We start from the raw sequence: 22401 nt of genomic DNA on the forward strand, positions 1-22401 counted from the left end.
CTGAGGGCACATGCCTGAGATACACAGCTCAACCTGCAATCTACCCTCTGAATGCATCAGAAATAGTGAACCAAAGTAGAGACAAAACTTTGCTTCTAATTCTTTCAACCAGCCTCTTTCAGCTAATACATAGGCTTTTGCAGATATTTTAACTTTCTGTAATTTATTCTCTTTATCTGTAAAACAGAGGTAGCAGCAGATATACCACAGTCTGAATGCAAAACAAATTCTTCTGAAGAACTTTTTGAGATCCTAAGGTAGAAGGCATATTGTAAATGTTAAACAGTTTTATAATTATACCTTAATAGAGCAGAATTTTCTTAATTGTGTTATCTACCCCTGTGGAATCAAGAATGAGCCATTTGACCAATTGTCCTAATTATCTGAGATCCTGAGAAACATATCACACTGGGAGATTTTTTAAATTACTATAGAAACAAGCTTAGGTGATGGAACAAATCTCTCCCTATGTACATGCTTGATAACACCATAAAAAAAAAAAATCACACCAAAAATGAAGTTAGAAACCGTAATGCATTATGAAACCTTAAATGTTTTATTCAATAATCTTCTTGACAGGGTGGGAAAAGGCTGAAGTAAAATAAGAGGCCGACAAAGTAGGGTATCTGTGTAGAAAGTTGTTCCCGTTAACCTCAGTAAATTAAATTTTGCCAGGCCAACTGTTCTGCTATTTAATCAGACCAACCAACACCTTCATCCACTGCTTGTAATTAAAATACCCACTGCACTGTTACTTCATTTTGCCTCTTCAATTTCACTTATTTCTTCTGAGTGTTTTGCCTGGACTGGGACTTTTCTTACTTAGATATCTTTAACGCACTGTTCATTAAAAAACTCTTGTATATTATGCATAAGCAGTTGTAACACAAATAAAAACAATGCTCAAGTACCTTCATCTCTTCTAAATAGCTCCCTTTATCAGAGTCTTGCATTACCTTAATTATTTTATACCAAAGGACTCAGATATTACTCTAAATAAAAAGTAGTATCATTTTGTATTATTACCATCTTACTTCTACTATACTGGTAGCATGGCTTTCTCACCTCTCCCTCCCTCCTTCCCTCCCTCCCCTTCCCCTTTCTCTCACTATTATTATTATTGTTATTGTTATTGTTATTGTTATTGTTATTGTTATTGTTATTGTTTTTATTATTATCATTATTATCATATCATTATTATCATTATCATTATCATTATCATTACTACTACTACTACTACTACTACTACTACTACTACTACTACTACTACAATCAGCAATTTTAAATCAAGGAAACACATTTGTGTGTCATGCCCTAAGTTAGACAATCTCCTAAATTCTACCTGGCATGACCTGACCCCTTCAGAGCAGGTTGGAGAAGTGCTCCTCCACTAGCTGCAGACAGCAGCATAATCCAGAAATGAAGGCCTGGATTTGACTGTTATAAATAATTAAAAAATTATAATTAGATAAAAGTTACATTTCACTCAGAATGAATAAGCATCTGTGTTAACAAATAAAAAGTAAATTAAAAGCCATTAGGTCCCACACAAGTTCCAGGCAGGATCACAAACACCTTCTCCTCCTGTTTTACACGTGAAAGGATGACTGGCACAGAAAGTATTCCAGGGGTCATCCTGAGGCTTCCTACTGTTGCTCAGTGATGGGGCTTCTCCTTTCAGGAGAAGAACAGGAAGGACATGGTGTTACTAATTCTCATTTCCCCTTTAAGAGTCACACTGCAGTCTTGGTCACAAATTTGTATGAAGTGTTATGGTACCTGCTCTCACAGATTAAAAAGGGAATATCATTATGGAAACTATAAAAAAAAAACCAGTCCAGTGGAAATCACATGTGTCCATGAGCTCCACAACCTAATTCTTTAATTTTCACAATTTACAGTTGATCAACTCAGAGGCTTGAGGTCAACATAAAGTGCAGTAAAATATTCAAGAGTCACACTTGCCCCTGTGATGAGAAAAAAATTACCCTGGCAGCTTCTTAAGACAGCAGTTTCCTGAAAGTGGAAATCCTTTCCCCAGACAGTTTGATTTTTTTCTGTGTCAGAGGAATTTCAAAATTAACATTAGGAAAAAGTTTTTTCACTGGAATACAGTCTCCAGAGAAGTGGTCATGGCACCAAGACTGTTTCATTTCAAGGAATGTCTGGACAATGTACTTTGTCACATGGTTTAGTTTTAAATAGTCCAGCAATGACTGCTTGATGATCCTTATGAATTCCTTCCAAGGAATATTCTAAGATTCTATAAAATTATGTGATTTCAGTAACACCTTGGTGAGAAATTACACCCCTTTTCCTATCTTTAAAAATACATTACTTTTGAGCCTATAGATATAAAATGAGCTGTTTATGTGTTGGCAGACTGTCTGAGAACAAGAATGTCTAAAGCCTGCAAAGAAAATATTCAGTTTCCTTCCATCAGATATTTGCAGTTTCTTCCCAGCCACACAAAGCAGGCAAGCCTAGTACCACCATATCTCTGGCAATTGAGAATATGGACTTTAATGCTAGTATTTTAGAAAAAAAAAAAGACAATTTCTGATGTTCTTAGAAAGTATATAATGATTCCTTCAATCTAAAAATACACAAAAATTATGAACATATGCAAGCCTAAAAAATGACCTGTTGTCTGTATAATAGAAGAACAAGAATCCTCAGAGCTATGTGCAAGCCACTTGTACATTATCTAGCTGAAGCAATTTCTTCCTCTGCATATCATTTATTACATTCTTTTTCCTCTTGTTGTTTTGCATTTTTAGCTAAATTCCTCTCTGTTTGCCTAAAGCTTATATTAAAGATTAAGTACATCTTCCAAAATATTGCACAAAAGAATTGGTTTTCATTAGGAAATATCTGGTGAATTGGCTAGTTATATTTCTTCAATTCTGAATATCAGCTAAAATATGCAACTAGTTGGTTAATTCTAATCTACTATTTCATACAGTTAATGAATTATTCATAGGTTCATGCAGCTGCTGAAGTACTGCAAAAGCTTAAATTTAGCACTCAGATGGCACACGTGGCAACTTGGCAATTATTATTTTTTGGGATATGGCTTTAATTTAAATTCATATGTGATTGATGTGATATGACATGCTGAGAGTACAACAGATAGTTTAATCAACAAATGGTCCTTATGAATAATGTTGATGGTAAAAGTTCTATTCAATTTCATGTCACTTTCCCTATCCTTAAATGAATTTTAGTTTCTGCTCAGCTCTTGATATTCAATGTGTTTTCTTTCATTAGAAATACTGAAGAAGGATGGACAGAAATGCAAATAGGAAATAGATTATGATAATATTTAATATTTTCTTTGAGTTTCATTTCCATTTCTACTTATTTATCTTCACCATCTTGGACTTAGTCCAATATTTTCTACCAACAATAGTAGTAAAGTTTTATCAGAACAATCATCTATAAATATATAAAAAAATATGGAAAAGCATTGCCTTAATTGGCATGAATATTTTTATTTATAAGAAGAAATTTTAATGACAGTTAATAAAGTTTCTTAATTCATAATGATTGAAATATTATGAAGAGGTAGAACAATTATTTTCGTGACACTTGAGATGGCTTTACTTTAAAGGTAGTATGGCAGAAAGAAACAAATTTTTAATAAACTAGATATTTCCATGTAAGCATGGAAATGTCAAATATCTTTCACAATAAATTTTATAAACTTTTTTAACAACTAAAATTCAAGTAATTATTTTTTTGGAAAGGTAAAGGAGAAAATAAAGGCAGGATTATGGGTGATAGCTTGATCTAGAAAAGGTAGATGTATCATCTTCACATATGCAGGTTGCTGGAGATGCAAAATTTTGCTTCCAGCATAAATTTTATGCTGCCATTCATCACTGAGTAAATAACAGTCAATCCTCAAAAACATGGCTCCAAAAATGAAGATGAATACAGGAAGATAAATCACAGAAAGTGATTTCCAAGCATTATTACCATGATTTTGCTCACTGCCCCTGTGTACATTGGGTAAAAGACAGCGAGGCTGACTTTTCCCCTTGGATACACCCTGAACTCATGCCCTTTTTTCCTGGAGCACCTTTCCCCAAATGGAAAGGGAGCTTCCCACCAATGTCCATCCTTTCAAACACTCCTGCAGGGAGCAGCTTGTACTCCTGCTTGCTGAAGATGCTGGATGCAGTTCCAATATCTTTATTTCTGTTATCCCCACTCTCAGCCCACACTCACTGTGCCCTGAGGCATGGGAGCTCATACATCTTTCTCTGCAAATGAGAAGTAGGATCCAAATACATGCTTCTTTTGTTGCTTTATGTCCCAAGTCTCCTATTAAAATCCATTTTATGATGTTTCCAGCAGTATTGGAGAGTAACATAGATCACCTTCTGAGTCACAATAGATAAAAGGAACTAATGGGACTTAAGGACATTGCAGTGAAGATAAAATCATTGCTGAGGATAGATAAAGGCTGACAGTCTTTTAGGTATTGTTTCTTTCAGTAAAGGGCTAGGAAAATATTTTTAGTTAATCATCTCATTGTTCTGCTCCTCTTTAAAATTTAACAGTTCTAGGACAATTCTCAAATCAGAGATACTCATCTGAAATCAGAGATCTTCAGAGATCTTCTGTGATCTTCCAAATAACTAAATCTTAAGAATATAGAACCTAATTTTCCACAAGCCCATCTTTGTTTCCTTGTTACAGGTCATCTAATATTTGCTCTTTTGGAGCCGGCACTTAAAGCATGGATGCTCTTCCTATATGCCTTCGAAAAATGTTCCTATTTGAGACATTGAAAGAATACATGCTGTTCAAATTGACTTGTTGAGAATTCACATATGAATAGAATGAATTAATGTTCTACATGGGGAGTACCTCTGAGACTCAGAAATTCCCAAGGTGCATGAGCAGATGGCACAATCTACACTTTAGCAGAAGGGATGCATGCTCTACTGAAAAACATTAAGGTGCATTTGTTATGTTCAAAATATTCATTTCAACAAAAAGAAAAAAAAATTTCTTTTATAAAGTATCATGAATTTATGTAGTTGTGTGATAGAAATTAAAAGAACAAAAAAAAAGTAGGAAAGAAAATTATTAAACTATTTCAGAGGAAAATCTTAAATATAATAACATTATAATTGTAATGCAGAAAATTATTAGATTTTGTACTCTTTTCTGTGGGGTTATTCTTCCCCCTCTACTGCTTCTATAGGTTTAGAGTCTGCAGCATCACAGCAGGAGTGAGACAGTGCAGCATGTCATCAGCAATCCATCTCTTTCTCTCAGGTGCATCATGCTGTTGCTAACAGCTTCTTGCTCCTTATTTCAGTCAAATGTATATTTCTAACAGTTTCTCCCCCTTGTTTGGCTAGTTTATTTTTGGGGGGGGGGTTGTTTGTCTTGTTTTGTTTGGTTTTTTGAGGGTTTTTTTGGGGGCTTGTTTGGCTTGGTTTTATTTTGTTGGGGTTTTGTGGTGGTTTATTTGTCCCAAATAAATCTTTATTTCCCATATGTCAAACAAATATCTTTCCCATCTAGCAAACTTGCTCTCCGTTTTCCCATTGCTTCTAAAAATCTGTTTTTACACAGGTGTAATAGCAATATTTCTCTATCAATAAGTAATTGACCATTCATGAGTTTTTTATAGCCCTGGGGGTACTCATATCACCAGGTGCCACCTCTGCCATCACCCCATCCCTGTATGCTCTCCATATGTATGATTTTTCCCCACTTTTAAGGGCTCTGCCTCACCCCCAGTCTTTTATTCCATTACTCTGCATCATTATGATTGGTCATAAATAGTTCATTCGACACCAAACAACTTCTTAGTAGTACTATCTATACAAAAATTATGGTTATACTACTTGGTTACACAAAGCTCAGCAAAAGTAAAACAAATTATAAAATAGCTATTAGAAAATAGGTCATTAGAATATTGCTTTTACAGCTGAACATTGTGAAACATAGCTCTGAGCAAGCCAAGAGAAGTCCTGACAAAGCCTAAAAAATCCTGAGGATTTGCAGAGCTACTGTGAAGCCTGAAATCTGTCATTAGCAAGGTCAATAATGTATTTATTGAGTTACAGGGCTTGATGCTTGGATTGTCTCACAAACATTCAGAATAGCAAGACTTGCCTGGAACATATGATGGATTTTTGCAGAATAATACAAATACGTATTAATTAATTTGACAATGCAACGGAATAATACACAGCAAAGTTACTGGAAGTTTATAATTTATGATACACTACTGAAGGAAGAGAGATAACTGAATGGCTCATCAAAAATATAAACTGAATAATCATAAATTAATATTTTTGCTGCAGAAAATGATTTTGATTAAGGGGCAAGCTTTGCCCTTAGTCACATATGCACAGCTGCTGCTAATGCCAATTGTAGTTATGGTGGTGTGCATCTGAGTAAAGGATCAGTTTATGAACAGGGATGGAAATTGTATTAGTTTTTGCTATAAAGAAATACTAGGACTCTGAGAAATGTCTATAACTTCTCTTAGAAGAAGCTTACTTTTTTTCCTTTCTCTTATTCATGTTGAATACTTATATAGGATATAATTCTACTGAATTAGGAAGCTTGTTTATAGGCAAATATTCCACAAAGGTGATAGAATCTGTTCCAATTTATTTTTAGCCCTATCAAGCAATTCTTTTTCATATATATATATATATATATATATATATATATATATGAAAACTGTGATTTTCCAGAGTCCTAAAATTTCTTGAAAGTTCAAGATAAAATATACTACAGAAAAAGCAGAATACTTTAAGAGAATTCTTTTCTGAAACCCTTTTTATGAATTACGTTCTTTTTTATAAATGCAAGTTCTGTTATTTCAGATTCAGGTAGCGCTCTCATCAATTTAAAGAATTTCAAACTTGAAACAAAATCACTTTGCCACCCTCATTATAAAAAATTGCCAACACATATATGAGATTTTTATTGAAAAACTATTCATCAGAAACTCAGATGACCAAAAACACAATAGCACAAACAACTGAAAAGATGTTTCAATTAAATCCACATGAACTTTTTTGTGATTTCCGTTTCCGGAGTCTAAATAACACCACATATGTGTTCCTTTCTTTCAAGATCTGCTTCCTTTCTCCTTAATATGTTCCAAACCTCTGAACTTTTCAAATTTGACCTGAAAAGTTCATTCACTCATGCAATTTGATAGAAACAGACACAGCCTAAGGTGGAGCCTCACAAGCAGTACAGGAATACATATTTGTAGGTATTACTGCAATGCACTGTACTAAAAGCAGTTTAATAAGAACCAATCAAATACTCATTTTTTAAATATGTAAAATATATAAAACTTCATGAATCACCACCTAAATCATTTGAATCTAAGCATTTTGGAAAACACCATCACAGTTTTTCTGATTACACAATCTTTAGGCAAAATAGCAATTTACTTCAGTCACTGACCATGAAGTCATCCACAGATGAACTATATATTTTAAGAGTTTTCAAGTACAATTTGTACTTTATTATATTTCTAAAATATGCCTACTCTTCTTTTACATGCACTTTAGACATTGAAGCATGGGCCTCCAAAGTTATGTAGATATTCCAATAAGATTGAGGGGGTAAATGTGGAAAGGTAGAGTTCAGGTGAACACATTGTCCTCATCTGTCCCCTGTGTAATAAATATTGTCTAATAATCTTTTGTGCTCATCATTAAAAAATTAGATATATATATATATTCAATTTCTTTTTAAGGTGGTCATGAGTATGAGAAGGACCTGTCTGTATTCTCAGTGTATAAAAGTGCAGCATGGTCACATGAAAACAGGAATTTGCTGCCCTCTCCCTTCAGTTTCACAGGACTGTGGCAGAAGTGAATGCACAACTGTTCTCTGCTTCTTGCATGGCTCTTTGTTGCAACCTCAAGTTATTTTTACCTCTTGTCTTTCTGAGTGGGAATTTACTTTAACAGTAGTGCCAAATTGGTAGAAATGAAGCTGGACTTTGGTCTGATAGCAGTGAAGACAGAAGGATTTCAAAAGCAGCAGTGGGTTGTTGCAGCAGCTCAGTTTGTGGAGCCAAGTTCTTAGTCAGCAATGTGCCTTGGTTGATATGAAATTTGATGGAAATAAAAAAACAAAACTGTGAGTAGATGTCAAGCTGACTGGGACAGCTCATTCCAGAATTATTTGCTTTATGGAAAGAAAATAAAGAAAGGGAAAGGGAAAGGGAAAGGGAAAGGGAAAGGGAAAGGGAAAGGGAAAGGGAAAGGGAAAGGGAAAGGGAAAGGGAAAGGGAAAGGGAAAGGGAAAGGGAAAGGGAAAGAAAACGATTAAAGGAGTATCCCAGTGAAAGGGGGATAAAAAGAATGTTTGCCATGTTGTTGTTATGAAAGTGGTGTTTGTATGGGAATGCCTTGACCTGCAGCAGTAGGGTTCAGAGTGCATAACCAAGGACTGGTCACTCCACTGCACACCCAGCAATGCTTTAGGCACAACCTGAATATTCTGGAACTTGTCAATAGACAATCCCAAAAGTAAAAGTTGTAATTTCAGCAAGGCCCGAGTCCCTTAGCAGAAGTTTGTTTTAGCCAGAGCTGGAATAGTCTTTCAAGGCATTAGATCCAATAAGTAACAGAATCTAAATTTGGGGATTTGCTGGTTATACTTTTCTTTCTGTTTCTGTCACCTAGATTTAAGTATGATAGATCTTATTTTGAAGGAAATAAAAAAAAAAAATCTGTGGCCAGACATATCCAGATACCCAAAGGAGAAAATAATAATAATCAGAAGAAAAAAGTAAAAAAAGGAAAAAGAACAAAGAATAAAAAAAAAAAAAAAAAAAAAAAATAAAGAGGAAAAAAAGCAGGCATTAGACTCTGAGTTTCTGGTTTTACTATCACCCATGTTTAAAGAAAATGAATGTGTATGTAACTTCAGAATTTGGAAGCTGCACAGCTCTCCACTGGCATGGCATTTTGAAAGCAATTAATTTGTTCTGGGTTTTACTACGCTATGCCAAAAAAATAGCATTGCTCTTCCATGACCTACTTCATCAGGCTGATGGGAATGTTTGCTGAACTATGTAGAGAACTTAAAAATATATATTGATTGACAAAACTTATTATTTTGACTGAAAACACAAATGGGATTTTTAAAAAGAGAAGGGATATTTACTACAAAGAATAAAGACAGTGGGCTGCTTCTGAATTTCTCTTTAATATCAATTTGTCCTCTTACTCTCCTGAGATAGCTAAAAATAGGAAAAGCAAAACTCATGTTTCTTGATGTTTAAGTTTTGTTTGGTTTTTCAGCTTGCCATACCTTCCAGTAGGTTTTTGAGCAAATAATGTCAAAGCCAAAGTATTGTCTTTTATATACTTCTAATTCTTTAAAGCACTCATGTTAGTAAATTATTATATTTATATTTATTATATTTATATTTATATTTATATTTATATTTATATTTATATTTATATTTATATTTATATTTATATTTATATTGTAAATATATAGTAAATATATAATAAGTATCTTTATTTATAGTTGTTTTTATATTTGTTTATTGATAATAAACAATAGAAAATATTTAGATGTTATAAAACAAGCTTTTATTGCTGTGATCTCAAACACACCCACACAAAAGATTCCCGTATGTATTTCTAAAGCTCAAAATCTAAAGCTCAAAAATTACATTATATTCCCTTGTTTAGAAAATTGAACAGATATATATCAAGATGAGTGTCCTTTGTAAAAATATTTATTTCTCTGATCCTGATATGATGAGGCTATGCAAAAGAGCAAACAAGTATTATTAAATATTCATGGTAGCTGATTGTTGCGGGGGGTTGTGCAATTAAAGATTAAGAACAGAAAGCTTGTGTCACAAAATCTTTTGCTCTGGAGAGAGCTGTGTCATTCTGTTAAACAGTAGAGAATAATCAGGCTAACATCCCACTTGGTAGTAAGCCACTTATAGATGTCAGCAAGTATATTTATCTTGTTAGAGAAATTGCCTTGAACAACGGTGATCCTGAGATACAAAGAATAATATCCCTGGACTCAGTTGCTCTTAGAAATCCAGGAATCATCTACACACCAGCACACCTAAGAGAGGAGTGACTAAAGACATATTAGACACTCTTCTGGTGTATTTAGTGGTACAGCTTTATCAGAAAGACACTGAAGGATAAACAACAGCTGATGGTTTGGGAGATGGAAAGTAAAATGTTCTAAACCACAGACATATAAATATGTGGTGCCATCCTGTCCTCATCCATTTGCACCCAGAAAACAGTCTCTGTGTCTATCCTTTGATGATTTGTATCAATAGGCACAAAAGCATGCACTATTTATGCATAAATATAAAGGTTGTATGGACCAATCTGAATCAAAATACTCAATACTCTGAATCAAAAGACCTCAAAAAACAGCTCTGAAAATTGAAGTCTGGGTGTAGTTTAATAACATTCTTTGGGTTTTTTTCTGCCCTTAAAAGAACCTCTTAGGGGAAATAAAAAAATAAATCTAAAACCAGGCCCATACTAAGTTCTGTTCCATACATTAAAATGTCAGGAAGGAATTGCAATGAGGAAATAAATATTTAACCAACACAGAAGGTTCTCACTCAGTGAAAAAACAAAGGAAAGAAAAACAATATTTCCTAACCAATGTACTGTATGAGCTGAAAAAAAGTAGAGTTCCTTACAAAGGTGTGTACACAAAAAATTATGGATGTGCAATTCTGCAAATTTTTGCAAATTTCCCATAAAAGACTGACAGAATTCCTTTGATAGTGAAGAACGGGCATCAGAAAACTACACTGAATCACCTCTTTTTTTTTTTTCTTTTTTTTTTTTTCAGATTTGAACAGTTAATCACTACAATGATACCAATATTAATATACAGTCAGGCTGGCTTTGTCCCTTGGAAAGATAAGACTGAGAGCTAAGATGTATCTAAACCAGCACAACAATGCATAAACCTAATCCAGGTCTTTATGGCATTTAGGCACAATGATCTCAGAGGACCATGCAGTGGAAAAATAGCTTATCAATGTTTAACAGGCCTCAGTACAATATTTAATATAGGATTAGAGACTAACAGGAATACACATCACAAGATCCTTAGGGTTTCTGGCCACCAGGAGCTAGATTTGTTTGCAATTGGTGCATATGGAACAAAACAGAAACATAAATCATGTTTATTCTCCTTCTGTTTGCTTCTGTTTTCTTTAACCAAAAAGCTAATTTCATCTAGAAATTATTTCATCCTTCACTAATTTTTCACACTTTTCCCCAAAAGTGTTTTCAGGCAAGAGTGGACAGTGGCAGAATAGCTGATCACTTCTTGTTTTAGACAAAAAAAAAAAAAAGTAGCTTTAAGATTTGTCATTTATCAAGCTCAGTTTCAAAGCAGCATTTACTGAAGGCTCTCTTTAACAAGGGTATTTCAGTATAGCTGTATAGCAGAATGCAATATATTTTACCTTTGACCACTAAAAATATATTTCAAAAAGGATATAGGACTCTTCAAAATACTAATAAAGCTGAATGAAGCTATTTTCTCTGAGACTGAAGTAAACAAAGAAGGTTGCAAACTATATTTGCAGCATTTTCTAAATGTTCTATGCTATTTTGTCCTTCTCTTAACTGTGCCAAAATTAGCTTTTTTTATTTTTTTTTTGAAATACAAAGTTATGTGTTTCTTCCATTAACTATAACCTCTCTACATAGAATTTTCTAAATGTCTGGTATTTACACTCACAAAAGGATACAGTCACACAGTAAAGAGTCAAAGATGTAAAAAGGTTGAAATTACAGTCAAATTATTTTAGATTAAATTATATCTTCAGGGCAGTAGGATAATAAATTAAATTTCTAAGCACATGAGAGAGGACTGAAGTTCCAGGAAATTTGCTGAATTCTTCTAATATGTATATATTTTCTCTTCAGGCTTTGTACACTTCCCACTTTTGGCAGGAGGCAAAAGTGATGCCATTGCTGTAAAGGACATTTTCACAGTGTTTTAAACTTGTTCCTAAGGAGGGAATGTTATAAATCACTTAAATTAATCCACCTAACTTTTTAGCCTAGTTTTGAAAACTTTATCAACCTGTGATCTTTGGGTATAATTAGCTGAAACTCCAAGCTTTGGATCAATACTTTAAATTGGCATGCCTTTGAGATTTGTTAAATCATTGTCTTAAAAGACCATAAAAACTGTGAAGTTCTTGGTGAATAATTTATACAAAGTGACTTCAGGAAGTCACTCTTTAACAAGCCTCATTGATCTTGATAGCATTGCATGAGGCATGACTTGTCTGAACCGATCTAAAGGATACCTCAGAAGCAGGAATGTTTCCTCTTCCCATTCTTCCCTGTTTGAGAAAGAGATGATACTTGCCAGAGTCTGTGCTACCTTTAATTTTAGATAGCAGTATTTTCAAATATTCCATTTTGCATATTTTAAAACAGAAATCCAGTGTTAAAGGAAAAACTAAATGTTTATTCTACTACTGCAATAAATATAAGAGAAGAAATGTAGGGAGTACATTATAAGGGCTTATCCTTTTATCTCTGTAAAGTTATTGTGAAGGATTACCATCATCAAACTGCAGTTTACAGATGAAAATAGATATTACACATAAAAATATAAAAGAAGACATTTACAATTAAAATGAATGCTACAATTATTATGTGGCCTTTTCTCCTAAGAATTCAAATAAAATTCCTTTATATAATTCAATATAATCCTTCATATGAATACATGAGTAAAGAAGTCCAAGAGAATGTATTTTAGCCTTTTGAGATTGAGGGAAAAGGGAAGGAGTCATCCAGAATACTTACTAATGTCTTTTAGATGTAATGCTGACTCAAAGTTTTGCAATTTTTCTTTTTCCAAATTCATAGTCCAGTCAGAAATGTAAACATAGGCTCCTTTCTTAAAATTTAAAAAAATAGCTTTTTGGAGTAAAATTTGTTTGTGACCTACCTATGAAGGATGAAAAGTTATTGGGTCAAAATGGCTGTCAATTTGTTTGTCAAGTCTGGCACAAAAATTTGGGGATGCAGGAATGAATATCTTTAGTTCTAACTTTTTAAAAGCATAAATCAAGAATGAGCACAGTGCCTGGAAGGGCATCATCTCACATTCACTGCCATTTGAGAGAATCATTACTTTTTAACTAGTTCTTGACCTGCTGGAAAGAAATGATGAGGGCTCAGACAAGCTGCATGAATTCCTCAGCACTGATATTGCTGGTGGCATGCACAGTTCTTGACTTTCTTCATTACTGCACTTGCATGCTGTGATAGAGATAGAAGGAATAATTAGGAACAACTGCTTTGATTTTCACACTTTTCAAATTTGCAGGACACCTCGAAAAAATATAGAAACATACAAACACAGAAATATAGTATATGCATGCACAAGCACACACATGCAAACAAACACCAAAAAAAATTCACCCATAATATGAAATAATGCCAAAACAAAATTCAATTACTGGTGTACTGAATGTAGGTTACATTTTCAATGTTCCTGCATTTCTTCCATATCAGAAAAAAAAAAGGCATCTGCTGCACTCCTTCTGAATACCTAAGAAGCTCCATTGATCCAGAAATCACAGCCTGATAAACATTGCTGCACACAGTGTCGTGGAAATAGCTCATTATTTTTTGTGTATGAAGCCATTACACTGCACTATTTATGTACATCCTTTATAACTGCAACAGATCTTTCAGTTGACATTGCTGAATGGTATTCCTGAGGTCTCACCCAAAAATAATCCTATCAAACTACCTGGAAACACAATTATATGCAGGCCCTGCAGGCTTTTCTCATTGCACAGACTATGGCAAAGATCAATCTTTAGGCAGAAAGAAGGGAACTGAACTAGGGATTAGAGGTAAAGTGGAATTTTGAATATTTTGTCTTCTGAAAATTTCTTTCAAACTTTGCAGAAACAATGCTGAGTGACTGTCACTCAATTTACAGGAAAGAGCAAGACATGTAGGTACAATGGCCTTGGAAACAGAGCCACATTGTTACAGTAGACCCTGCTGGTTTTAACTGATACTTCATTTAATTACAAATTTTTAAAAACTGTAGTTACTCTGAGCAAAGATAGTGAAATTTACAAGCTTAAGCCTTTTCCTCTCCTCTTTTCTTTTGTTCATTTTCTTAGGTCAGGAAGATAACAGCCTACAAGTATTTTTAAGAATTTAAATTTACAAAAATTGGTATTCGCAATGATACTACAGTGTCTGTACTTCTCTATCTGCACATTTCCTACGTGCAGAGCCACTGGAGCACTCCAGGGGAGGACTTGTAGATTGATTAATGAAACAGGAACTGTTATCAAATGGAAGAAGGATAATACCATGGCAGGAAGGCTAATGTTTGGCTTGATAAGGCCACAAAACCAATGAGGAAAGATGGCTTGTGATATTTCCTTCTGGCAGGGAGAGGGAAGGAGAGGGGTTCAGAGAAAGGGAAGAAGAAAGAATAGAAAGTGAAAGCTCCTCTTTAAACTAAAGGACCAGACTGACACAAAAATAAATGGATGCAAGTAGCCAGGAAGACAGAAGTGTGATTTTATAGGGCAGGTGGACAATGAAAGTAAGGTGGATTTCTGCCAATTGCTGAAAGTGTGATATCCCAGAGTTCAAAAGAATTAGACTTGATTACCCTGAATGTTCTCTTTTTCTGAAGAAGCACAGTTATCAGAGTGTCTCTTCTTTTAGATGCCAACAGAAATATAAATATTACCTGGTTAATGGTTAATGATCTTTGAGATCTTTTCCAACCTTAATAATTCTGATCCTGTTATTTTATGATCTATATGCTGATTCAAGTATGTTTGCAGATCTATACTTATCAAGTATTTGTGAGGCATTACAATTTCCTAATATGTGGCAATTTCCTAATATGTTTTGCTGCCTTTAGTGGTTGGATCCCATCTGGGCATAAGTCATGAGTACATGAAAACAGCAATACAATGTGCACTTGGATAATACGTGCTTATGAAATAACAGCTTCTGTGAAAATAAAAATGGTTCATGTGCACATCAGAGGAGGAGGTCTTACAACTCGGTACTAAAAGATTTTCTGATGTAGTATTAGCAGTATTTACAAATGTACAAACAGTTCCTTTTATGTCTGCCATCCCTTTCCTTTTTATCACCTTATGGTCTAATACATTGTCACCCCTGATGGAGAAATCTTTGCTAATGTTCAATTTCCAAGGGCACAACATGAACAAGAGTAATAAAAAGTCATTCAAGGAGACAGCAGCTGAATTTTAGCCTAGTGCAAGAGCTCTAGCAGGTAGCATAATGAAGTTTAATTACTGAAACATCATTGAACTTCCTGTAGAACTAAGCAAAGTAAATACAAAAGGCTTCTGGATTAAAAAATAGACTGACCACTGAGGTCTGAAAAGGAAGACTAACATAAACTATAATAACTTATCTCTTGACAATGATGTGCCTTTTAGATGACCATCTACTGAAAACTTCAGTACTGAAAATGAAATTACGTTTATTGAAACAAAGTTCAACACAAAGAGCGTGAACAATATTATTCAAAATTTTCATAGCTTAAGATAAATGTCATGACAGTTTAAAAATCATTAGGCTTTGGTTTCTGAACAGTACTTTTTCATCAATAAAGAAGAGTTTTCTCAAAAAAAGATGAAATTAAAAAGACAACTCAAAAAACTAATAGAAACATTTTGATCTGATAGTCAAGATGGCAGGAAGGCTGTTTCTAATATAATGTCTGAATAAAACTTTTTTCATAAGCAATGAATGTCAGTTCTACAACGTCCCACAGATTCTCCCTTGGGTAATTATAGTAGTGCCAATACTGTTCAGCATTATAATTAATGATCCAGATGATGGGATACAGCACACCCTCAGTAATTTTACAGATGATTCAAAACTTGAAAAAGTGGCTGATGCACCAAATTGGTGTCCTATTATTCAGGAGGACCTCGAAAGGCTGCAGAAATGGGCCAAAAGTTTTGGAGATCAACTACAGTAAAGGCCACATCCTGGCCATGGGGAGGAATAACCCAAGAACCAGTGTATGCCCCTTCTGGGAAGCAGTTTGGCAGGAAAGGGCCAGGGTGTCCTGGTGGACACAAAGCTGGACACCACGAGTCTGCAGTTTGTTTTTGCAGCCAAGAAGGCCAAAGGTAACCTGGGCTGCATTAGGCAGAAGTGTTGATAGCAGGTCAAGGGAACTGATCCTTTTTCTCTACTCTGGCAAGACAAATCTGAAGTGCTGGGTCCAGTATGGGATTCCCAGTGTGAGAGAGACGTGCACATACTGGAGTGAGCCCAACGAAGGGGCTCAAGTACTCAAGCATCAGCATAAAAGAGGCTGAAAGAACTGTGACTTGTCAATCTGGAAAAGAGAATGTTCAGAGGGATCAAACTCCCTGATGGAGGTGTAAAGAGGACAAACTTTCTCAGGCAGAGGGCACAAAATGAGACTTAAACATAAGTAAAACCTTTGAGAGGAGGAAGGTCACACCCAGAAAGGTTGTCTAGAGGAGTCTCTACACTGAGAGATATTAAGAATCCAGCTGGACACACTCCTGGCTACCCTGCTCTTGCTGACCTTGCTCTAAGTAGAAGCTTGGACCAGGTGATCTCCAGAGGTGCCTTCCTGTCCCAGCCAGTGTGTGAGTTGGTCATTTTGTGTTAATGAACAAGTGGTACGACTCAAACTTCTTTTCCAGACAGCTAATTGCATTTCTAGATTGCAATCTTTTCTTCCATGCTTCCCCTTCATTTAACTTGACAGCATGACAGATGTTTTCATACTGCTGATAACAAATTTCTACCTGCCTAATGCACACTGCATTGTGCAAGTCCAGATAACCAACTCCAGTAAACAGTGGCTGCTCCACAGCCACTAAACTCTTTTATGTCCTCAGTCATAAAAATGAATTCTGATGACTTATTGTCTAGAGGGACACAAAGTAAAACTTTTCAACCATCTTTTCTTTATGCCTGGCAGTGTGTATGCACATTGCAGAGGGAGTGCTCCAGTTGGCTGTTAGGGAGATTTATATGAGCATGACTTGGATGTTTCTCAACAGATTTAGTTGCCAGTGTAATATGAGTGCCCAATGAGCTACTGTCCCTCTAAAGAGTCATTACACAAACAAAGGCATTGGAAGAAGATCCATAGGTTTAGAAAATGTTTTTAATTCCTAGAAATTTTTTTAAAAAATTAATTCTCATAGATGATGAGTAACGGGTTATATATCTATGTGTGTGTGCACGTGTGTGTGTGTGTGTGTGTGTGTGTGTGTGCGTCTAAAATGTATCAAAATTATGGCAAAATCCTGGAAGTGAAACTGGGAATCTGAGTACTGCAGAAAGTGGAAGACTTGGGAGAGATTTTTAATGTAATACCATTTTCTGGTTTGATTTAACCTTTTTTTTTTCTTTTTTTTTTTTTTTCTCTTTATTTTTTCCCATCTGAATAGCGTATAGTCAAGAAGCACTTTATTCAAGATTCAGGACTAGGTTGTTTTGTATCCATGTGACTGATAGTGGCATGTAGTCTTGAGAGAAGGGCTATTATTTCCAGAGGAATAGAACTCAGCTTGATCTGATTAGAGACTTTGTGCTGTCTTGGACAAGGGAAAGGTAAATTTCTAATTTTGGACATAGTCCAAGTCTCAGATCAATGTAAATTATCCTGTGCATGCACCTGTTAAAATAAAATCACCTTGTCCAATATTTGGAAACAGCTGAGAAAATGAGGTTTGGATGCCTGTCTTCTGCAACAAGCTCTAAAAATTGAGAAAGGAAAAGGACAACCTCAACTGTGTATGAGGCAAACATAGAGACAAGTTGTGAGAAATCCAGGTTAGTCAGGACAAGATGATTCCAACTAGTAGGAAGCTGTTCATAAGTTTACCTGATTGAAGAACTGCTCACAGCTTGTCAGAACTTCAGAGCTCTGTAACAGAATTGAAATGAATATGTAGCAGCTTTCATTACACAGAAGCAAAAAATAATTGACATCGACCACCTGCTGAGAGAACATCAGCACTAATGTAATGAACTTGAATTTGCAGAAGACAAAAAGTGCTCTGTCACAGTGGTGCACAGATACTGCTGTACACTAGACTTCAGAAAGTGTCATGAAGAGCTGGGATCCTTGGAAAGAGCACCAAAGGAAAAAAACATGTTTTGTCATAGTTTAATAGAGCTAGCCACTCTGGTAGCTAGGGCCTGTGGGCCTCCTTATATGCCTAAAAATGTCATGATGAATATCCATATATGCATATTCTATGTATGTTATGCATACACATATGAGTGTGTGTATACATATTTGTTCATATGCCTATATCCATGTGCATATACAAACATATTTGTATATCCACACACAAACTTAGGCAATTGCAGTATATATTCATCCAAGATGGAAAACTGGAAAGCACAGTGATTGATCATGAAGAATCGTAAGAGAAGAGCTCATAGTAATTAGAAAATCCTTGAAAAAGAACTTAAATATGTACAGAAATATAAGAAGCCTCAAAACAGATGAGTACAATCATGTGAAGCTTTTCAAAGTCTCCAAGCACATTAAGAGTTCCAGTAACATATATAAAAAGATGAAATTAGCATCAATGTTTGAAAATTTGGTATGCTCTGATAAAAGAAGAATCAGGAGGAGGAGTGCAATCTGCATAGCTTCCCAGAACTATCATGCTAATGTAAAATTAGCAAATCTACAAATCAGTCTGTTGAAGATATTGAGAGAAATGGATCAAGAGCATAAAAGGTCAATTAAGCTGTAAAAATTCAGTAATTTCTTGCACTAATGGCAATCAGAGAAAGTATTTCAGTATTTATCTACACATGCCTATAGCTGAATTTTTAAAAAATCTAGATGATGCTGAAAAATATATGTCAAAGGAGCACTGTCTTCAAAACAAAAAGGATTTGACCTGCTAATGCCAGAAATATCTCACTGGGGATGAAACTGAAGAATTATATTTGCCAGAAGGTCAGAAATTTTAGAAAATAATGGATTACAGTTTGTGTCTTTAACAGCATGCTGTCATGAAAAAAACATTCCTGCACTTCTGACTGTAGACTATGATGCAACACGTGCTAAGAGCCACCACCACTGCGGTGAGCACTTCTGAAAAAGATTAGGATTGAAGAAACATGACAAAACTTAATTTTTATTTCCTTACCCACCAGTGTTTTTCTTCTTTATCTGATGTATGTTTCTTACTCAAGATGTGCTGCTTATGCTGCTTTATGCAGTGAAAAACATCACATCAGGGACCACTTTTTTTTACAGAAATATCATATTGTTCTCTTCTTAAACACATGCAGGTGAATGCAAAATTTAGTTATATGTCTTCACCTGCAAAGGAGTTTATATAGTATTTTATATTCTGTGCATACTGCTGGTTAAAAAGACTTAAGTCTGATAGTCAGGATACCTTTTGGTGCAAGACAATGAGCATTTATTCGAGTTGAATATGCTTTTTTCTATGCACTCAGTATAAGAAAACAAAGTCCTGTGATTTATATCTTCAGGGGAATCACAGAAAACTCTGAAAAGCAGCAAACACAAATAAATCTTGGATGTTATATAAGAATGTACAATTAAAATAATAATTAACATAGTGAGTGTTTAGGGTTTTATAACAGAAAAAAAAAAAAATCACAGAATTATATGAGCACTGATGTATTAAGTGACAGCATGATAAAGAAAAACATACTTTATTTACTGGAGACTAGAACTACCCTTCACAGGCAATGATGTCTGGAAATGGTATTGTTCCAAATTATCATATTATCTAATATTTTTGATAATTTTAAAAAATTTAAATCAGCCATGTGGCAATTAGAGGAAAATCTGTGTAGGAGTAAGTTGATGATTTCTGTGAATTCAGACTGTAATAAAAAAGGGATCAATAGTCTCAGAAGTTCAGTGCAGAACTGGACTGCTCCAGCCTCCCTTAAATGTCTTCTTTATTATTTTCAACTTTCATAATTATAAAAAGTTCAAATTTAATCTACAAGGGTCACGAAGATACATTCTAGAGTTAAGGAACAGTACATTTTAAAATATACATATGGAAAAATAAACATCTGAATAATTGAATGAAATAGCTTCTTCAAGGTACATGTTATCTAAATTTTTTTCAATTCAAATGAAAGGTAGCCAGGTTTGGAAGTTCTGAGCTATATTTATTTCTAGACTAAGAGAAACTGAACTGCTAGACTGAATCAATTTAAAAAAAAAAAAAATAAGTAAATAAATAATCCTTAAAATATAGCCCTAATTTTCTCCTCCTGTTTTGAATGTAACATGTTGCCAGTTAAGGCTGAGACTGTATTCTGCATAATATTCCCTCTTATTCATTGGTCATACTGGAGATTTTATGAAATTCTGTGGTATCCATGTGAGCCACCTTTTTCTCCTGCAAAATTCTCCATTTGCCTGCTTGAAGTGCTGTTCTACATTGTGTAGGGAAAATAAAAAAGGACGTCTTCCCTCGACTCCTGTAATTGATACACATTCCACAGAAAATAGCATATTCTCTTGATATGGCTTAAATTACAACTAGAGTCTTCTTGAAAAACATGTGCTAGCCAATTGACAAGTCATCCTCCAGTCAGACAAAATTTATATTTCCTGAAGGAGTACCTTGATATATGGCTTCTACACTGTTACATGAAATGACCTAATGGTTTTAACTCTGTAAGGGAATGAAAACTATAAAACTATTTTAAAAGTCAACAGATAACTCAAGAACATTTCAAACACTCTGCATCTTATTCAAAATACAGCCCATAAAACATGCAAGCTACCAATAGATATTTGATTTTTCTGGTGAATCAATGTCTCTTTTTTTGAAGCAGCTTAACTAAGGGACAGTTGGGGATTTTAACTGAGAAAACTGCTGGATTAGGATGATCACTGGCCTCAGATTTGTAATCAGATGATCACTTAATGTGACTAGTGGTTTTAGTCTATCACACCACCCCTGTGAGTTAGAAAGGTATCATTGTTCCCATTTTCAGTTGTCAAGAAGGTGCCAAATGTTTTACTGAACACAGAGCAGAGATTTACACACGATGGAGCAGGAAATCGAACTGTCCCAATTTTTATTTGGTTGTTGAAAGTATTTTGTAGACTAAGAACAGTTATTATTTTCACTTATCAGGACAGCACTTTTAAATTAAAGAAACAGAAACAAAATTCTGCAAGTCTAGTCTGCAGTTGTCTTCTCCACTCCACAGAGACAGAAAGATATTTATAAAAATAATTTCGATTGCTTATCTTATAAAGAAAAGCTTTTTGAAAAATTAAAGAAACTATAACTTTGCCTTCCATGAGAAAAAAAAAAAAAAATCATGAATACTTGAACAATTTGAATCAAGATTATAAAATCCAGTATTTCATAAACTGAATTTCATACCAGGACATATATTTACAAAGGGATAAGGTATAAAATTACCTACAAGTACAGTCAATTAGCTTTTTTGACATGCATTACTATGTGTTTTCAGATGGAATTATGTACTACTGACAGTAAATTCTGTACTTGTCGTGGCTCATCTGTTATCTGATGGGATCTGCTGTGCTGGAGCAGACCTGTGATTAGCTCAGCACTCTGTCCCTGCCATGGGCCAGGGCCCCATACATCAGAGAGAGATGCAATGTACTCGTGTGGAAAATGATGGAGGAACCTGCCTCCCAAAAATGCAGCTTTGTGCCCTTGTCAGCTAAAGATTACCTTGTGCCCTGAAGAGAGATGGAAATTACCTAAAGGATGAAGGATTGAAGATTCTTGTTTCAAGCTGTAAAGTCTGATAAATACAAAAAGAAATACTCTCCAAATGGGTTGTTGCAAATATGTCTGCTACAGCACTCTGAAACATACTGTCCTCACAGCACCAGAAAGAAAATACTAGATTACATGGACTGCCACACTGGTCATATCTGCTTTCTATTTCCTTTACAATAAGGAGAATTTCTTACTGTTCTGCAGGTATTTTATTATACGATTTTATACCTATAAGGGTAGCCAATGATTAATATTTGTGATAATAATAATTAATGATTAATAATACAGACAAGGATTAATATTTCGTAGATAACTGTTTTCTAGGAACAGGTATAAGATAGACCATGTTCTGTGGTAAAAATGTGTCAGAGTTAAAACACTGAATATTTTTACGTCTCCCAACCTCAAATGAACATTTTTTCTATTAAATGAGCATTGGGAGAAGTGTCAAAAGGTGAAGAAGAAGAATTACATGATAGTACTTGGCAGTACAATGGATAAACCAATACTGAACACATTGTAATTGTGCACACTGAAGAAAACAATCCTGATTTTTTCAT

General features: G+C 34.7%; 1 protein-coding gene across 1 annotated transcript in view; it reads right to left on the minus strand.

Moving 5' to 3' along the window:
* Positions 1-22401, minus strand: part of IL1RAPL1 (interleukin 1 receptor accessory protein like 1) — a 660827-nt gene that overhangs the window by 381844 nt on the left and 256582 nt on the right. The window lies entirely within an intron of this gene.

This window comes from Cyanistes caeruleus, chromosome 3 (genome assembly GCF_971803275.1).
Source record: "Cyanistes caeruleus chromosome 3, bCyaCae1.hap1.1, whole genome shotgun sequence".
In the NCBI taxonomy this organism is placed as follows: Eukaryota; Metazoa; Chordata; class Aves; order Passeriformes; family Paridae; genus Cyanistes; species Cyanistes caeruleus.